Source organism: Rhinoderma darwinii, chromosome 5, assembly GCF_050947455.1.
Source record: "Rhinoderma darwinii isolate aRhiDar2 chromosome 5, aRhiDar2.hap1, whole genome shotgun sequence".
Taxonomy (NCBI): domain Eukaryota; kingdom Metazoa; phylum Chordata; class Amphibia; order Anura; family Rhinodermatidae; genus Rhinoderma; species Rhinoderma darwinii.
In genome coordinates, this window is record NC_134691.1 from 215,097,113 (window position 1) to 215,114,514 (window position 17,402).

The window sequence follows — 17,402 nt, forward strand, 5'->3', positions numbered from 1 at the left end:
TCCGGAATTGTCGATGGAAAAAACGCAGCAGAATACAGTAGCAGCAAAGTGGATGAGATTGAACAAATCTCATTCACACGCTGCGTAAAAATGGAGCGAGAAAGCCTCTCAGAAATTGACCTGTGCCTCGGAAGTTTATTCCGCAGAATGTCAATTGTATTTGCGTAAAAGCAGCTTATTTGTTGTGGGAATTCCCCATTGAATTCAATGGGGAGCTATATCCCGCAACAAACAGCAGTTGTTGTGTTTTTTTGCGGCGGGTTCGCAGAGATCCCGCCGCAAAAAGCACAACTCATAAAAAAGAAAAAGCCTGGTACTTACCCAAAAGTCTGTGTTCCTCCATCCTGGGATAACGCTTCATCCCAGGTGACCGCCGCTGCAGCCAATCACTGCTGTTCGGGCCATGAAAAACGGTCCAAATGTCAGCCGAATTTACCGGCCCGACCGTGGTACTGGTGAACGGGACTCCTGGCATCACTGACATTTTATGATGCTAGGAGTCCCTGCCTTCCTACGGAACTGCTGTTCCGTACTGAACAAAATGATACAGTTACGAACAGCAGTTCCATGGGGAGGCAGAGACCCTTAACATCATAATATGTCTAAGATGCCAGGAGTCTCGTTCACCTGTACCGCGGTCGGGCCCGGAAATGTGGCCGACACTGGCACAATTTTTCACGGCCTTTACTCAGTTGTGTGCAAGGGGTGTTACTTTGTAAATTGACACTAAAACTGTAGAAAGAATATATAAAACTTCTGTTATATTTTTTCTTTACAATAACACTCTACCTATGCAGGCATTAACTACACCTAACGCTAATTTTTTTTTACAGTTTTATATAAAAACAAAAAGGGCCCAAAAAACCCTACGTCAACAAATTACCACTGAGGTGGATTATAGACTCAGCACTTAGTGGCCGCAGGGAGCACACAAGAAGTTGGTGCAGTAAAAATAGGCCAAAACAATATAATCTGCGCTACAAACGAGCACAGATGCCAATCAGTGATGGCGGTCACTAATCAGTGCTCAGCGGCCACAGGACGCACACAAGGAATTTTTGCGGGTAGAAAAATAATAAAAAAGGCCCAAAAAACCTGCGTCAACAAATTACCACTGAGGCTGATTCTAGACTTAGCACTCAATGGCCACAGGACGCACACAGGCAGATGGTGCGGTAAGATAAAGCCCCAAAAAATAAAAGACCTGGGCCAAAAATGTAGCACAGATGCCGATCAGTGATGGCGGTTGTTACGTCCATGGCCGGGGGTCGCCGTTCTAACTCACCCCCTGACGATCCCGGCCATGGACACCTCTCTGCTCGGCGTCCTCCTCCTTCTGGCAGACGCCGGCGCACTCTCCCGGGTGCACGGCCTTCAACGGCCAGTACGCGTCCAGCTGTCAAAAATCAATTATCAGCCCAAATGGCTGCTGGACTATAAAAAGGGGCTCTACCCACTGGTTCCTTGCCTGAGCGTTGTTGTATATCCTAGTCTGTCTTGCTAAAGGTCTCCCAGTGTTTTCCAGTTCCCAGTGTTACCCGTTCCTGCTGCCTGTACCCTGTATCCCGTACTATCGTTACCTGCTGTGAAAGCCAAGTCGTGTCTTCCGCTGCATCCGCGGCGTCACCTGCTGTGAAACCCAAGTCGTGTCTTCCGCTGCATCCGCGGCGTCACCTGCTGTGAAACCCAAGTCGTGTCTTCCGCTGCATCCGCGGCGTTACCTGCTGTGAAACCCAAGTCGTGCTCCTGCCACTGTCTACATTGTCTCAGGTACCCGTTCTGAACTATAGACATTGTTTTATACCTTGTTGGCCAGCTGCTAACCCGCTACGCGGTACGGCCCAGTGGGTCCACACCCCGCGCCGTTACAGTGGTCACTGATCAGTTCTCAGTGGCCGAAGGATGCACACAGTGAATTAGTGCGGGTAAAAAAAGACAAAAAACCTACGTCAAAAATATTACCACAGATGCTGATCATTGATGGCGGTCACTGATCAGCACTCAGTGGCCGCAGGGCACAGGCAAGGAGACGGTGAAAAAAAACAGAAAATATAAGTCCTGTGCCAAAAATTGAGCACACAGGCCGATCAGAGATTGCGGTCACTGATCCGCACTCAACGGCTGCAGGACGTAAAACGGGGGAGGGGGAGTGGTATGGAGACTGGGAAATTGAGGGATAGAACTAGTGCTGCTGCTAAAAATAAAAAAAAATAAAAAAACAGCAGCACAGATGATGATGATGACCACTCAGTGAGTGATCACACAATGGCAGGATGCAGAAGACTCAGGATCGCAAGACCAGAAGGCCTCAGAACCGGTGAGTATTGGTTCACAGACAGTCACAACAGCTCTGCTCACTGTTCCCAACCGGAATGAGGCAGGCAAAGTTGATGCAGGGTGTTAGAAAAACCTGCCATGGCTGTGATTGGTCGGTCTATGCAAACTGACCAATCGTAGCGATTGAGGAGTTGGCACCATCACCACCTTCTCATCAATACATTGTAGGGATTGATGCTGTCCTAGATAGCACCAATCACCACCATATCACTGTGTCCTGTGGTATAGTGATTCGTTAAAAGCACAAATAGCCGCAACTGGCCGATCTGAATTGACCGGCCAATCGCCGATGCGTGGAGTGGGGGGGGGGGTGTGACACCCCCTTGGGCATTGAGTCAAGATGACCATCTTTACATTGTAACGGTGTACTTTTACATAGTAACCGCTTCCGTTTGTCGTATGGATGCGGCAATTTGCAGGAAGCACTGACTTTCAATGACGTATACATGCGACACATGTCGAGAAGGGGTTAATTGAGGTGGCATAAATGATACTTTGGTTAGAAAACTCACTAATGGCTTTATCTGTAGTTTCAGGGTCCGACTTGAGCCACGCTCTGACTAAGCAGATCCTACAGCGTCTGCTGTGTGTACAGAGAGTAAGTGTTCCTAGGCAAGCCTATGAGAGCCTCAATATATGTCTCATAGGAATAAATAGAGACTGACTTCCTATCCACAGAGAAAATGCTGTAGGATTAGTAGGTTGGGGGTCATGTGACTGAATGGCAGGCCAGGCCGAAGACTGAAACTTCAAGATGTAATCCCATTGTTTCCCGCCACCGGGTCACTTACCTGCCCCACTGTGGCCTGGTCCCTCTGCTGCTCATGGCCGCTGTTGCCTCTATCCTGACTCCTGGGGCCACGCTTCTCCTACTGCTCGCGGCCGCATGTTTCTTAGGGCGAGTGCGCGCTTCCTGGCTGCCTCTTAAACGGCCAGTATTCAAATTCTCCCCTAACCAATCCCTGATGCTTGAGGCTTATTCAAGGCAGCTCCTATGATCACCTGGTGCCTGAGCATCATCGTTGTTTCCTGCGATGGCTACCATTTGAATCCTGCTATCAGTCTGTAACCAGCTACCAGCTACTAATCTGTATCCAACTACCCGCTACCAGTCTGTATCCAGCTACCCGCTACCAGTCGGTATCACGCTACCTATGATTACATGGTGCTTGAGGAAGTTTGATGCAACTTAGTTGTTTCCTACGAAGGGTCCCGTTTGCATCTTGCTATCAGATACAACATCGTAATCTGCTACCTGCTTTCAGTCCATATCCAGCTACCAGTCTGTATCTAGCTACCAGTCTGTATTCTGCTACCTGAAACGTGTCCTAATACCTGTTGGGAATCTGTGTCCTGCTGCAAGCCTGAAGATCCGCTACCTGTTACTGTGGATTCAGATCTGCACCCATCTGCCAAAGTATCTTTCGCCAGTGGCTCTTCCCATGGTGTACTATACAGTGGCCTGCTAGTCTGCTGGGCCAGTTGCTACTCACACCGCGAGCACCTCAAGAGGTAGCGACCTGGTAGCATCCCTGCAGCGAAGTCCAGATACCCGTACAGAGGTTAAAGTATGAATACCGGGAAGACTACTAAGTCAAACCGGTTGAGTAGCACAGTGGGTCCACAACCCGCTGGTCATTACACAAGAAAAAAGCTATAGGTGAGTTTTTGAGCTACAGTATCGATTATGCCATCTCAATTACAAACAGGGGAGACCCAAAATATTTATTCTGGGAATGCTTCTTTAAAAGAGGGGAGTCCCTCATTTGGTACCACCATCAATTAGATAGACTGGATAGCGGTTTCATGTCCCCTGTGGTGGTACTGCATGGGAAATGAACACTTGCACTCACATCTCATCCAGTGAGGGTCTGAACAATATAGTCTGGAAAAAAGCTCAATATAAGAGCAATCTATTTGTCAGCAACAGATGTGGTGCTATGCTCTAAAGAGAAATCGCACCAATACCTTATAGTTTTGCCTTTGAGAGCACCTCACTGCATAGATTTAGATTTCTACATTTATCTTTCCCTCTCTATTCCCATTTAGCGGTTTTTCAATATTATACCAATGCAATATGGTGTTAAACATGGTATGATGTTAAATGGGATATGAAATGACAATAGGGTGTTCTTAATTGAGGGACCGTTCACCCTATCCCTGCTAGGTAACATATACCTTCTGATGCCAGTTTTATTCATTCAATCTAGAGACCTTTTGATCCTAACGCTTATTGCCCTTCTTTTTCCCTTATTTTTTCATTTCCCCCTTTTGTGTGGGAGACTACAGGGGGCTATATGTGGGGCACTATATACAGGTGCTATATGTGGGGCACTATCTACAGGGGGCTATATGTGGGGCACTATCTACAGGGGGGGTATATTTGGGGCATTATCTAGAGGTGGGCTATATGTGGGGCACTATCTAAAGTAGGATCTATGTAAAGCACTACCTACAAGGGGATCTACATAGGGCACTACAAGGGGATCTATGGGGTACTATCTACAGTGAGCACTGTGTATGTGGAACACAGTGTATGATGTTATTATAATCATGGACACAGTGAATGGTGCTATTATAATCAGGGACACAGTTATGATGCTATTATAATCAGGGACACAGTGAATGGTGCTATTATAATTAGAGGTTCAGTGTATGGAACGATTATATTCAGTGGTGTAGTGTGTGGCACCATGAGAATCTTATCTTCATTTATAGGTGCAGAAATGTTTGAAAAGTGAGAAGCTGAAGACATCTGAGCGGCAAACTTAAGAAATGGGCTGTGGCCGGGAGAAGTCATCATAAAGGTATGGATCGGATGGAGAAGAAAAGAGAAAAAGAACAACTAGAATCTGAAAAGACGTCACCGGTGAGTGACTTAATGTCAATGTTTATTCTGCCTCTAATCAGCACTGTAGTCACTATATGATCTGCAGCGAGATGATGGGTAGTCCTTACCATTGTTCGGGCCATGCTGGGAGCTGTGGTTTTACGCCGTACAAACCTATACGGCAGGGGTTGCACTAAATTGAGCTGTATTTGTGCTCGTGTTGTATTTATGTACTGAGCTTGGTTCTGGGGCTGTATATATGTACCGAACTATGTTCTGGTATTGTATATATGTATGAGCTTGGTTCTGGTGTTGTATTTACAGTATGTACTGGGCTGAGCTACTCCACGACGGAATCCTTGCATAGGCCCGCGTGATCCTGTAGCCTAGTACAGAGTTTCCCAACCTTTTCGGACTCGAGGCACCCCTGAAAAAATAACATTTCCTCAGAGCACCCCTATCAAAAATTGTTTTTAAAAAGAGAGAAAACGGCTAAAAACAAGCACTAAACTCTTAGGGTATGTTCACATGGCATTTTTTGTAAGGCAAAAAAAAAATCCTTCAGAAATTTTTAAGCAGACTTTGACTTGACAGCGTTGTTTGAAATTTTTTTGGGCGTTTTTTTTAAGCCGTTGAACCTAATGCAAAAGACGCAGACAAAAAAATCACCAAACGAGCGCCGCATGTTTTCTGCCTCCTAATAATTTCAATTGGAGCACAGAGGTGGAAACCACTTGAAGACCATCAGTCCCCCACTCACAGTAAAATGACCAATCAGCCCCCCACTTACAAATTCCCCCTGTAGATTGTGCCACTCACAGATTCCCCCTGTAGATAGTGCCACAAAGCCCCATTGTACGTAGTGCCACACAACCCTCTGTAGATAGTGCCACAAAGCCCCCTTGTAGGTAGTGCCACACAGCCCCCTTGTAGGTAGTGCCACACAGCCCCCTTGTAGGTAGTGCCACACAGCCCCCTTGTAGGTAGTGCCACACAGCCCCCTGTAGGTAGTGCCACACAGCCCCCTTGTAGGTAGTGCCACACAGCCTCCTTTTAGGTAGTGCCACACAGCCCCCTGTAGGTAGTGCCACACAGCCACCTTGTGGGTAGTGCCACACAGCACCCTGGTTGGTAGTGCCACACAGCACCCTGGTAGGTAGTGCTGCCCTTGTAGGTAGTGCCACACAGCCCCCTTGTAGGTAGTGCCACACAGCCCACAGCCCCTTTTGTAGATAGCACCCCCCCTTCCTGTAGATAGCTCCATTGTAGCTCCCTGAAGGAGCGGAATACCCCTGTGGTCAAGGATTCCGCTCCTGGAGCGCTCCGCTTAATGTCTCTGTCCATATATGGACAGTGACATCATGGGCAACTCCGCTGTGACTGGGTATTCCACTCCAGGAAAAGCAGGGGAAGGGAGCCAGCGCAGTGCCCCCTTCCACCTGCTGGAGTGATGCGCCTTGTGCAATTGCACAGGTCACACACCCCTAAGGCTGGCCCTGTATGTATTAAGCTTTGTTCCGGTGCTGTATTTATGTACGGAGCTTGGTTCTGGTGTGGTGTATATATACTGAGCTTGATTCTGGTGCTGTATATACGTATTGAGCTTGGTTCTGGAGCTGTATATATGTACTGAGCTGTGTTCTGGTGCTGTATATATGTGCTGAGCTTGGTTTGTATAATAACAAAATTGCAGGGCAGATGGAGTTTTCGCAATTCATTGTACATTTAATTGGAAACTGTCAGGTAGTTTTAACCCCTTGAACCGCCACCATGCGGTAATACATGACCTGACAATATTTCCAATACATTCCCCTGCATGTTTTTTTTCCAGCAAAATCTATAAAATCAACTTTTAAAACGGCACACTCTATATGATACTCATCAAAGGGTCATGGGGTGGTGCCGCTATCCTGAAGTGTCACATAGTCCTGCCTCCAACCCACCTTTCTATTCATGATTGACATCTCCTTGGCTGTTATACATCACTACCAGTCTCATCCAACTTTCTCGGATGCGTCATAGCTTTTCCCTACAAAGCTCAAACTGGTGAAGCAATAAAGCAACAGTTGCTCCGTGATGTCACAATTACACCCAGTAGAAGCAGCATTAGCATCTTTAGCTTTGCCCAGCACTGAGTCTCCCGCACAGAGGTCTGGCTTTTCTTCTTCCAGGTGAACTTGTGACATCATGGCTTATGCGCTGTAGCACTTTCACATGTAACGCCAGATGATATATCATACTTGGCATGCGTTGGATAGAATATGAGCGGTGCAATCGCAAGAATTTAGTAAAAATACCAGAGACGTAGACATAGCTTGCCAACGTCAATATTTGTCAGGGAAGCAGAGTTGAAGAGGAGAACATGGCAAGAATGGGAGCACTTGGTAGTAAATAACCCGTCTGAGTGGCACTTGCATATTGTATTAAAGTATTTTTTCTGCAAAGGAAAGGAAATCCAAATACAACAAAGGGTATGTGGGGACATAGTTTTAAAAGACCTACCAAATGCTGGTACTAGTTTGGTAGACAAATGGGAATTGACAGGTTCCCTTTAATGCCTACCGATCGGTAAGAACTATATTAATACAGCAGTTTGTATTAGTTGAGACAGAACGTGAGATCTTGCGCTCTGAGTTTGGATGCTGCCTTGGGATGTTGGGAGGACACAGAGGATGCCAGGATACCCCTAACTGGAAGTTTGGGACTAGACTCCTGCTGGAGGTCGGATTATTTATGTAGTGAAAGTATACTTACACTGGAGGTATATTTACATTTTGTTTTAATAACATCTATTTAGACAATTACTAATTTCTTAAGGTGCTAATGGATTTTCAAATAAAGCTGGTCCCCCTTTTCAGGTGGAAGGTATACTTTGATAGCCCTTCATAATGAGTTTTTGTGGAATTTATTGAAAATACAACTTATGCTTAGTCCGGTGTGACTACAGTAATAAGAGTTGTCCAATTTATAAAAAAAAAAAAAAAGAATACAGGTGCATATACAAATGAGACAAATAAGCCCAAAGTCAACTTTTAATCCCCCTGACGCTCCATCGTTGATGGTCGTGCGGTCTTCTTTGCAGATCACAGCATGACGTGACCACTGCAGTCAATAATTAGCTGCAGAGGTGATGCCAGAATGTACGGCATGTGACCACTGCAGCCAGTAATTGAATGCTGCTGCAAAGTGAACAGAGATCAGCAGGGGATCTGAGGACCATCAGCACGGGAGTGGTAGGGGATTTAACAGGTGAGTATGGCGGTTTTTCTTATTTTTAGCTACTCCTGTCATTTACAAATCCCCAAAAATATATATTTCTAATCAGAGAAATTATTATGAGAATTTTTTTTTTTAAAGAAATTACCTGTAAGACTTTCTGCAAGCACCTTAAACAAAGATGCAAACCCTAAGGGTATGTGCACACACACTAATTACGTCCGTAATTGACGGACGTATTTCGGCCGCAAGTCCCGGACCGAACACAGTGCAAGGAGCCGGGCTCCTAGCATCATACTTATGTACGACGCTAGGAGTCCCTGCCTTGCTGCAGGACAACTGTCCCGTAGTATAATCATGTTTACAGTACGGGACAGTTGTCCTGCAGCAAGGAAGGGACTCCTAGCGTCGTACATAAGTATGATGCTAGGAGCCCGGCTCCTTGCACTGTGTTCGGTCCGGGACTTGCGGCCGAAATACGTCCGTCAAATACGGACGTAATTAGTGTGTGTGCACATACCCTAAGGAGGGGAAACAATATGGATGTCTCCAGTGACGCAAATAGAATATTAACATTTGAATTGTAGTATGGGACTGAAATAGGATCAAAGATGAGGCTAACGGTAAGAGTTGCAATAACAGTTTACTATCCTTGACAATAAGTTTTCTTACGTATTTTTCAAACGCAGGATTATTTAAATATTGGAAAGCTGCAACGTTTATCTTTATATTGGCTCTTACGTGAGTCATCAGATGTCTTTGCACTCTCACTTGTAAGTTTTATATGTTTGGTTGTTTTTGCATCGATCTTGTATGACAAATTCAAGTTTTTAACTCAAAATACCTCAAGTTTAAATCTTTTTAGAAAGATCAAACTACTAAAAGGAAACGCTAAGCTGATACACATTGTTAGGGTATGTTCACACAGCCTATTTTCAGATGTAATTCGGGCGTTTTACACCTCGAATTACGCCTGAAAAAACTGCTCCATTACGCCTACAAACATCTGCCCAATGCTTTCAATGGGTTTTACGATGTTCTGTTCCCACGAGGTGTAATTTTACGCGACGCTGTCAAAAGACGGCGCGTAAAAAGACGCCCGCGTCAAAGAAGTGCATGTCACTTCTTGGGACGTTTTTGGAGCAGTTTTTAATTGACTCCATTGAAAAACAGCTCCAAAAACGTCCGTAAAATACACAGCGGAAAAATGCGAGTAGTTACAAAAACGTCTGAAAATCAGGACCTGTTTTCAGGCGAAAACAGCTCTGTAATTTCAGACGTATTTTGCCACTGTGTGTGAACATACCCTTATGCCTAGTGCAGGGCCTGAGGGGGCAGTGCATGACACAGTGATTAAAAGAACACCAGTGTCAGACAGTGTACCAGATTTGCCCAAAGTATTCCTTTAAGTAAAAGAAATTAATTATTGTGGATTCAATGGTAGATGGGTAAAAGCCTCAGAGAACTTGATCAAAATCACCTTTTTATATAAGAAGTTTGGCAAAACGTAATTTAAGCGAATAACTGTATATTTGTTCATATATACTGTATGTGACGTTTTGGCAAACTCACAAAATCCTTTACTGTGCCTAATAAATAGCCTGAGCAACTGGTGGACAGGTGGTGGTTTTCCAACTACCTCAGACTACAATAGACAATGTAGGAATGCTGGAGTAATTCTTTATAGCTGTGTTCTAACTAGGAATAGTAGGTATTTATCTAAAGTTAGTGATGTACATTTAATTTTCAGTTTTGTAAAATTAAAATCCATATGTGTATATAGTAGATGAGCGGGCCATGCCTTTTTTCTACAGTAATAAGGGTTGTGGTGGTGAGACAACCCCTTTAAGGAATATTAGGGTAAACCATGTAGTTATCCTTTTTCTTTTAATAAAAGCTCTTTACAAGTAATCAAAATAGGAGAGCTATATTATTCTGAAATATATTGACCCAAAGCAAACTGTCCCCTTCTACCTACGTGAAACATGAAAATTAGTAAGAGGTGGTTTTAGGCATGGAAAGAGTAAAAATGTTACCTTACAATCCATTACTGATGGTCTAGATGTTTAGGAAAAACATATTCTATCACATATTTTACATAGTACAACATATATCAGCTTAAATCTGCAATACATTATATTGTATTCAGATGTTTCTGAAACTTCATTTTTCATATGTTTCTGGTGCCCAGGTCTTGGAAGAAGACTATGTTTTAATAGGGGCAAATAAACAAATGTAAAAACATGTGGAAACAATCAGGGCCGCCATCAGGGGGGTATTAGGGGTACTGATGTGAGGGGCCCGGCCAAAACCTAATTGAAAGGGGGGCCCAGCAACTGCCGCGACTTGACTTTGGTAGAAAAAAAACGAGCCCCTGCAATGGGGCCCGTTTTTTGCACCAAAAGAATGTTGTGAGCTGCGGGCCCCCCTCTCATCATGGGGGCCGTCAAACACCGCGCGCGCGCGACAGATCGCGCGCACCCGCAAACTCACGTGTGCACTCCCGAGCATCCTCGAGCGCGCAACCCGCGAAGGACCGCAGTGGCGAATGCCCGCGCGCACCCGCGAAAGGCCGGAAGCGCGCAACTGCGGCAGCACACGCGCATTCCTTAAAGAATTTTGAGGCAGATTTTGACCTGCCCACACTATCTTGCCGCGTTTTTTGCCCGCGGCGATTGAGGACAGCAGACAAAAAACGCAGCGAAAAATGCATTTTCTGCCTCCCATTGATTTCGATGGGAGGTCAGAGGCGGAACAGCGGCAAGAAAGGACGTGCTGCTTTTTCTTTTTTCCGCGACTGGCTCCCATTGATTTCAGACTAAATCAATGGGAGGCGATTTTGGAAGTTGTTTGGTGCTGATTCTGACGCAGTGTCCGAGTCAATATCAAGGCCCAAAAACTCTGTGAACTGGGCCTTATTGTTAGGGCTTATTCAGACGAACGTGTAATACATCCGTGCAACGCGCGTGATTTTCATGCGCCTCGCACGGACCTATGTTACTCTATGGGGCCGTGCAGACTGTCAGTGATTTTCACGCAGCGTGTGTCCACTGCGTAAAACTCACGACATGTCCTATATTTGTGTATTGTTCGCGCATCACGCACCCATTGAAGTCAATGGGTGCGTGAAAATCACGCCCAGCACTTCCGCAGCAGTATAAACTATGAATAAAAACAGAAAAGCACGTGGTGCTTTTCTGTTTACAAACATACAAACAGTGTCATAATGATGGCGGCTGCGTTTTTTGCGCGCACAAAAAGCACATGCTTGTGTAAATCCGGCCTTAGGGTAGGAACACGCTAGGCATGAACACTGCGGATTTTCTGCAACACATTTTATTGTGGAAAATCCGCAGCGTATTACAGTCGCAGCAGAGTGGATGAGATTTGAACAAATCTCATCCACACGCTTCAAAAAAAATTGACCTGCAGTGTGGCTTTTTAAGCCGCAGCATGTCAATTTATTCTGTGGAATTGCCGCTCCTCTGTTGCAGAAATGCTGCGGTTCTGCCGCAAAAATCACAAATGAGAAAAAAAAAAGGTACTTTTTGAAATTGATAAAAAAGTTTAGACTTACCCCGGCCGTAGTTTAGGCGACGCGATCCTCTATTCTTAGCGCAGCCCGGCCTCCTGTCATGACGTTTCATCCCATGTGACTGCTGCAGCGGTCACATGGTCTACAGCGTCATCCCAGGAGGCGGGGCTACGTTCAGAAGAGAGAGATGCGTCACCTAAACTACGGCCGGGGCAAGTCTTAACTTTTTTTTCCCCTGCAGGATTCCCGCAGCGGACATGCCTCACGAAACCTGCGACACTATTTGGTGCGGTTTTGCTGTCGGAATTCCCTGCGGCCACCGGGGCGGATAAGCTGTGTAGTTTTACTCAGCATATCCGCCTAGTGTGTCCCTTATGATGTCGCTCCTGGAGCTGCTGCCTGTCTCTAAATAGGCAATTGGTCCAGTAGAATTTGGAATTATTTTTTTTTGTGAACCAGCTTAAAAAAAGACAAAACTTTTGTGTTAGTCGACTACGCTACTGATTCCGTCGGAAAACCGAAAACCAGCCGGAATGGTGACGAACGGAAACCATTAGGGATGTTACCGTCACCATTGAGATCAATGGTGACTGAAACGGAAGCTGTGCTGTCACTTTCACTTTCCGTTGCGGGGTTCACCCGACGGAAACCTCAGACGGAACCCCCGGAACGGAAGCGAACGGTGATGTGAACAGGCCCTAACACAAAAGTTTTGTATTTTTTTAAGCTGGTTCACAAAAAAAAATAATTCCAAATTCTACTGGACCAATTGCCTATTTAGAGACAGGCAGCAGCTCCAGGAGCGACATCATAAGGGACACACTAGGCGGATATGCTGAATAAAACTCCACAGCTTATCCGCCCCGGTAGCCGCAGGGAATTCTGCCAGCAAAACCGCACCAAATAGTGGCGCAGGTTTCGTGAGGCATGTCCGCTGCGGGAATCCTGCAGGGAAAAAAAAAGGTTAGACTTGCCCCGGCCGTAGTTTAGGTGAAGCATCTCTCTCTTCTGAACGTAGCCCCGCCTCCTGGGATGACGCTGTAGACCATGTGACCGCTGCAGCAGTCACATGGGATGAAACGTCATGACAGGAGGCCGGACTGCGCTAAGAATAGAGGATCGCGTCGCCAGGGCTACGGCCGGGGTAAGTCTAAACTTTTTTATCAATTTAAAAAAGTACCTTTTTTTTTTCTCATTTGTGATTTTTGCGGCAGAACCGCAGCATTTCCGCAACAGAGGAGCAGCGATTCCACAGAATAAATTGACATGCTGCGGCTTAAAAATCCACACTGCAGGTCAATTTTTTTTGCAGCGTGTAAATGAGATTTGGTCAAATCTCATCCACTCTGCTGCGACTAATAATATTTCCACAATAAAATGTGTTGCATAAAATCCGCAGTGTTCATGCCTAGTGTGTTCCTACCCTATGGCCGGATTTACACAAGCGTGTGCTTTTTGCGTGCGCAAAAAACGTGGCGTTTTGCGCATGCAAATGGTCCATAACCGCTCCGTGTGTCAGCAGCGTATGATGCGCGGCTGCGTGATTTTCTCGCAGCCGCCATCATTATGACACTCTGTATGTTTGTAAACAGAAAAGCACGTGGTGCTTTTCTGTTTTCATTCATAGTTTATACTGCTGCGGAAGTGCTGGGCGTGATTTTCACGCACCCATTGACTTCAATGGGTGCGTGATACGCGAACAATGCACAAATATCGGACATGTCGTGAGTTTTACGCAGTGGACACATGCTGCGTAAAAATCACTGACAGTCTGCACGGCCCCATAGAGTAACATAGGTCCGTGTGAGGCGCATGAAAATCACGCGCGTTGCACGGATGTATTACACGTTCGTCTGAATAAGCCCTAACAATAAGGCCCAGTTCACAGAGTTTTTGGGCCTTGATATTGACTCGGACACTGCGTCAGAATCAGCACCAAACAACTTCCAAAACCGCCTCCTATTGATTTAATCTGAAATCAATGGGAGCCAGTCACGGAAAAAAGAAAAAGCAGCACGTCCTTTCTTGCCGCTGTTCCGCCTCTGACCTCCCATCGAAATCAATGGGAGGCAGAAAATGCATTTTTCGCTGCGTTTTTGTCTGCTGTCCTCAATCGCCGCGGGCAAAAAACGCGGCAAGATAGTGTGGGCAGGTCAAAATCTGCCTCAGTTCCAGGCGGTCGCGGGTGTGCGCGCGTGCGGTTGCGTGCGGTCACGGGTGCACGCTCGCGAGTGCGCACGCGCAGAGGTTTGCGGGTGCGCGCGATCGGTCGCGCGGGCGGGCAGTGTTTAACGGCCCCCATGACGAGAGGGGGGGCCCGCAGCTCACGACATTCTTTTGGTGAAAAAAACGGGTCCCATTGCAGGGGCCTGTTTTTTTTCTACCAAATGCAAGTTGGGTTTGGCCGGGCCCCTCACATCAGTACCCCTAATACCCCCCTGATGGCGGCCCTGGGTAGCATGATATAGTGCTGGACGGAGTACCGTTAACAGGCGGTGCCACGGTATGGGGCCTTGAAATTCCTGATGGCGGCCCTGGAAACAAAACACACATACACATGTAGGTAAGTAAAAAGTAGGGAAGTGGTGGAAGGAAGTATGACTGCAGTATCAGTCTACACAGGGTTTGTTTGTGGTCTGTTTAATGAAGACACATAGGTCTGCATAGAAATTTATACAAAAAAAATGGTAAGTTATATAATTGGCAAAGTTGCTTCATCTTTTTCATATATATATGAGCTATTTATATTTATATATATATATATATATATATATATATATATATATATATATATTAGTACTGTGCAAAAGTTTTAGGCAGTTGTGGAAAAATGCTGCAAAGTAAGAATGCGCTCAAAAATAGAAGTGTTAATAGTGTTTTTTTTAATCAATTAACAAAATACAAAGTAAATGAACAGAAATCTAAATCAAATCAATATTTGGTGTGACCACTCTTTGCCATCAAAACAGCATCAATTCAAGGTACACTTGCACATAGTTTTTGAAGGAACTTGGCAGAGAGGTTATTCCAAACATCTTGGAGAACGAACCACAGATCTTCTGTGGATGTAGGCTTCCTCAAATCCTTCTGTATCTTCATGTAATCCCAGTGTAATGGCAGGGGGTAGGGAGACGGACAAGTGAGCCCTAATCTACCCGCCACTCTGTCCCTGCTTACTTGCAACGACCCGCCCTAGGCGACGGGGTACAACTGGGCGGCGGTCCCTGCGCTCAGTAAGTGCACGACAAACACGAAAAACATACAAAGGAACACAAGCAAGGAAAAGGGGCCGTTGCCCACGGCAACACCGTGAGCAACCAGAGTGGTGAACGAGCCGAGTCAAGCCAGGAGTGCGCGAGGTACAAAACGAAAGGCAGAAGAGTAGTCGGTAAGCCAGGGTCTGTATGGAGCAGGATCAAAAATAGCAGGAGCTGTAGCTTGGCCAGGAAACCACAAGGAAAGAAACACAAGCAATAACAAGCACCGAGGGACAGGAAGTGCAGGCTTAAATAGACCGAAGGCGGGAGCTAGCTGAGTCTGGCCAGGTTACGATAGGCTCTCCCACTCCTAAGCCTGCCAGCCTGAATGGTGGAAGCAGGAGTCAGTCTCAGGGATGTATTCTCAGGTGCTGACTGATTAGTTCTGGGAGTTAACCCCGAAGCTGTGCCTGGCAGATCCTTTACAGTACCCCCCCTTTTATGAGGGGCCACCGGACCCTTTCTAAGTGGACCTGGCTTACTGGGGAAACGCAGGTGGAACCTCCTGACCAATACCCCAGCGTGAACATCCCGGGCGGGTACCCAAGTCCTCTCCTCGGGCCCGTATCCTCTCCAATGGACCAGGTACTGGAGGGAGCCTTGGACCATCTTGCTGTCCACAATCCTGGCCACCTCGAATTCCACCCCCTTCGGGGTGAGGATGGGAACAGGAGGTCTCCTCGAGGGAGCCAAGGACGGGGAGCAGCGTTTGAGGAGGGAGGCATGAAACACGTCGTGTATCCGAAAAGGCGGGGGTAACTCCAGCCGGAAGGAGACAGGATTGAGGACCTCAATGACCTTATACGGCCCAATAAACCGGGGAGCAAACTTCTTGGACGGAACCTTGAGACGCAAGTTCCTAGACGACAACCACACCAGATCTCCGACAATAAACAGGGGGTTAGCAGAACGTCTTCTATCAGCCTGAGTTTTTTGTACGCTCTGGGACACCTCTAGGTTTTTCTGAACCTGGGCCCAGACTGTGCACAGTTCCCGATGAACGACCTCTACCTCAGGATTGTTGGAACTACCAGGTGAAACGGAGGAGAACCGTGGATTAAACCCAAAATTACAAAAAAAAGGAGAGACCCCTGACGAGTTACTGACCCGGTTATTAAGGCAAAATTCGGCGAGGGGAATGAAAGAGACCCAATCAAATTGACAGTCAGAGACAAAACACCTTAAGTATTGTTCTAGAGATTGATTAGTCCTCTCCGTTTGGCCATTGGTTTCAGGATGGAAGGCAGAGGAGAAGGACAGATCAATCCCCAACTTCATACAGAAGGCTCTCCAAAACAATGAAACAAATTGTACCCCTCTGTCCGAAACAATATTAACAGGGACCCCATGGAGACGCAGGATGTGTTTGACAAACAAGGTAGCCAACGTTTTGGCGTTGGGTAGTTTCTTGAGGGGCACAAGTGGCACATCTTACTGAAGCGGTCCACCACCACCCACACCACCGACTTGCCTTGGGATGGAGGCAAATCGGTGATAAAATCCATGGAGATATGTGTCCAAGGTCTCTGGGGAATGGGCAACGAACGCAGTAAGCCCGCTGGTCGGGACCTGGGAGTCTTGGACCTAGCACACACCTCACAAGCGGCGACGTAGGCCTTAACGTCTTTAGGCAACCCAGGCCACCAATAATTTCTGGTAATGAGGTGTTTGGTACCCAGGGTGCCTGGATGGCCAGATAGTGCGGAGTCATGATTTTCCCTAAGTACCCTTAGCCGGAATTGCAGGGGAACAAACAGCTTGTTCTCAGGAAGGTTCCCGGGAGCTGCACCTTGATCAGCAGCAATATCAGAATCGATCGAGGAAATGATTATACCTGGAGGCAAAATACAAGCAGGATCTTCCTCCAAAGGAGGGCTGGCCATGAAGCTACGCGACAGTGCATCAGCCTTAATATTTTTAGACCCAGCCCTATAGGTAACCAAAAAATTGAATCTGGTAAAAAATAACGCCCATCGAGCTTGTCTCGGGTTTAGCCTCCGGGCAGATTCTAGGAAAACCAGATTCTTGTGGTCGGTAAGGACCGTTACCTGGTGCCTAGCCCCCTCCAGGAAGTGGCGCCACTCTTCAAATGCCCATTTAATGGCTAAGAGTTCGCGGTTGCCAATATCATAGTTACTTTCAGTTGGCGAAAACTTCCTGGAGAAGTAGGCACAGGGGCGGAGATGGGTGAGGGACCTGGTACCCTGGGACAAGACAGCCCCCACTC